Consider the following 3,904-nt stretch of genomic DNA (forward strand, 5'->3'; position numbering starts at 1 on the left):
ACACAATTTCCTCAAGGCTTCTTTGGACGAAGGTAATAGCTTCTTCCTTCTGGTTCCTGATATGTTCCCTCCTTAGAGGAGCCCATGCCAGATGATAAATGAATAAATGTAATTCCCCTTTTTGTGTATGGTGATGGCCACAATCTCAGGGGATGATTTCTTGCATACGAATTGGCCATGGCAAATAGAACAGCAAAAGAGACACTTCTCTTATTGACATTCAAGCAAACTACAGAACTGGGTCTTTTGTGTGTGTGTGTGTGGGAGGGACCACCCATGTAATAAAGATTCATATAATAATATATATAATTAACAATCAAATAAAACTGGGTTCTATACTACGAGGCAATGAGCAATGATTTAATTATGCCATAAGAAGAATTAAAGATCTATAATATGGCAAGAACAATGGTAGGGAAGGAAGTGAAAACGACAAAGGAGAAATGGAAAACATCTTCAAGGGCCATTTAAATGCCAATCATGTTCCCAGGGTAGGAAGTGCCCTCTTGCACAATCTCACTTGCAGGTGTGCGGTTCCACAACTTGGCCTCCCCTGCACATTTTGCCCATTGTATTCTGGGCACAGACGATGGCTGCCAGCCTCCAGGTGGTTACTGGAGATCTTCCACTATTACAACACGCAACAGAAATCCTTTTGCCCAGAGAAGATGGCGTGGCCAAACTGTGGCTCTCGAGGTGTCCATGGACTACAATTCCCATGAGCCCCTGCCAGCAAACGCTGGCAGGGGCTCATGGGAATTGTAGTCCATGGACATCTGGAGGACCACAGGTTGACTACCCCTATGCAGGACACTCCCAACCCTCTCGCCCATCCACTGTCACCTGCCACCCCCTTAAGAGGTGAGGTCATGCAGGTAGCAGCGCTGACATCACAGTGACCTCCTCCTGCAGCCCGCTGCACTATTGGCTGCCTTGTCTCACCAGACCACCAACGCAACCGCTTGCTGGGCTTGTTCTGGGCCTCCAGGCACACCGTCGCTGCAGAACCAGTTGGGCTTGTTCTTCTGCAGGGTTTGGGAAAGCGAAACGCTCTCCGTGATTCCTATCCCTCATCAACTGGTTCTCCCAGGAGCCTTGAATCCTGCAAGGGCCCAAGAGATTGAGGGCACAGATGCCATTCTGAACACGCATGTGAAGCTGCCACTTTACCCTTGTTCCTTCAGTGGCTCTCCAGGGTCTCAGGCGGAGGTCTTTCCCATCACCGGGGACTGAACCAGGGACCTTCTGCATCCCAAGCAGCAGTTCTTCCAATGAGCCACGGCCCCTCCCGGTTATGGATCCTTCTTTGCTCAAGTCAAGGTTTTGTTTTGCAGTTCATCTCTTTGACTTGCTTGTTCCAGGTTTCAAATTTAATCGACCAACTAATTAATTGATGACCAAGCAAGCCATTTTATCTTTCCAGATGACAGAGAGCTGCGTTGCCAAGAGATGGGACAAGGAATGTCCTGTCCTTTAATAGAGGCTTAATGGGCGGAAATGGGCAACTGAAGCTTTTAAGGGCATGGCAGTAAAAAACACCACCTGGAATACCACCCATGTGCATCCATTATAGCCCTGGAAGGGTTTCCTGAATGGGTGGGCGTTAATTAATCTTTTACATATTGGGCGGTATGACCATATTGGGCGGTATGACCAGGGGAGGAAAGCTATTTATGTATGTATGTATGTATGTATGTATGTATGTATGTATGTATGTATGTATGTATGTATGTATGTATGTATGTATGTATGTTTCTGTACCGCCCATTTCTTTGCAGCTCTGGGTGGTTTACATTGAACATTATATAATACAAATTACATGGAATTATATATAGTAACAACAGTATGTAACATCAACTTTCAAATAAGGCATCAGAACATTGCAAAACCACTTTATAAATAATTAACAGTAACATTGGGGGTTGATTCTTTCATGGGTTGGTTCTTTCAGTCTGGGGGTTCAGCAGCTGTTCTACGTCAGTCGGCCTCAAGTGAATGTTTAATACAGAAGGAAGAGGTATAACTAAATACAGTGCAAATCTAGACAGCATCCTAAAAATCAGAGACATCACCCTGCCAACGAAAGTGCATCTTGTCAAGTCTATGGTCTTCCCAGTTGCAATGTATGGCTGTGAAAGTTGGACCATAAGGAAGGCCGAGCGTCAAAGAATTGAGGCTTTTGAACTCTAGTGCTGGAGAAGACTCTTGCGAGTCCCTTGGACTGCAAGGCGAACAAACCGGTCAGTTCTAGAGGAGATCAGCCCTGACTGCTCCTTAGAAGGCCAGAACCTGAAGATGAAACTGAAATACTTTGGCCACTTCATGAGAAGGAAGGACTCCTTGGAGAAGAGCCTAATGCTGGGAGCGATCGAGGGCAAAAGAAGAAGGGGACAACAGGGAATGAGGTGGCTGGATGGAGTCACTGAAGCAGTTGGTGCAAAATTAAAGGGACTCCGGGGAATGGTAGAGGACAGGAAGGCCTGGAGGATCATTGTCCATGGAGTCGCGATGGGTTGGACATGACTTCGCACCTAACAACAACAACATATATAGTCATGTTGACCTGCCCATCCCCTCCCAAAATGGTCAGTGACTGGCTGGGAGAGGGGTGGGAAGGGGAGAGACCCCATGTGGGTATGTACATAGCTATGCTCCCCAACCGTATTCTGCATGATTGCACAACTCCTGGGGTTTCTTGAAGCCTGAAGAATGTTTCAGGGGTTTCTCAATGTTAAAAAAAATCAGAAAGACTGCACTACAGGCACCTGACAACCCTAATTAGCGGTCCAGAGGAGGTATTGATAGTGTAATCGGAAACGAAATTGCACTTTCTTAAGCCCCCAATGGATACAGCAGCGTGTACCTCTAGAGTTGGTTCTTATATGCCACTTTTCTCTACCCGAAGGAGTCTTAAAATGGCTTACAATCGCCTTCTCTTTCCAATCCCTTGTGAAGTAGGTGAGGCTGAGAGAGCCCTGATATTACTGCTGGGTCAGAACAACTTTATCAAAGCAGTTTGCAGACACGTTTCCCTTCTTCTCCCCACAACAGGCCTCATTTGGAAGCTGACAATTGTACTGTAAGTCTATACATCATTAAAAGTTCTGGCAAGTAAAATGGCCTCACAAAAGCTCCTGAAAAAAGACTGTGCCTTCCCTTAACACCTTAGGAAGACGGTTCTACAAAGTGAGAGCTACAAGCATCAGTACTTTACCTTTAGTGGGGAAGCAGCTATTTGGTAGCAGCCTGTAGGCAGTGTGTGGCCAAACTGGCTTATGGTCATTGTAGCCCATGGATACCTGGAGAGCCACAGTTTGGCCACCACTAGCATATGCCCCAAGTCTAAAGAGAAAGTGTGGGAAATAATAAGTAGAAATAAATTATAAATAAGGCATTGTCTTTCTAATCACATACATTGGCATGCCAGTAGTTGCACTAAATGGTTTGCAGCATATTTGTTGAATATCTTCCTGGTGCTGTTTCCTAACTCGCTGCTAATTTACTCTCTCTTTAGGGGATTTCCATTTAACTGTATGAGGAAGTGAATAAAAATTGGTCGGCCTTCAAGGTGCCCCCTGGACTCAAGCTTTGTCCTGCTGCTTCAGACCCACACGGCTGCCTCCCTGAATCTAAGATTATTCCTAATCTCTGCTGAAACGGGAGGGGTATTAACTCATTCATGCATTCATTCAATTCAGTCTCCCCAAAATATGGTCAATTTCTCTTTATAGGGGAACCTGGTGAGAGGAAAGAATGGCCACAGCCCCGCCCACCAGCAGAACCACGTGGGAACAGAAGGCATGAATGAACAAAAGGAGAAGGCGGGGCCACAGCCCACCAATCAGCCACACTCTCCAGTCTTAGCCATCTGTTTGGTCCCTCCCGCGCCCCGTACGGCTTCCGG

Source organism: Paroedura picta, chromosome 16, assembly GCF_049243985.1.
Source record: "Paroedura picta isolate Pp20150507F chromosome 16, Ppicta_v3.0, whole genome shotgun sequence".
NCBI lineage: Eukaryota > Metazoa > Chordata > Lepidosauria > Squamata > Gekkonidae > Paroedura > Paroedura picta.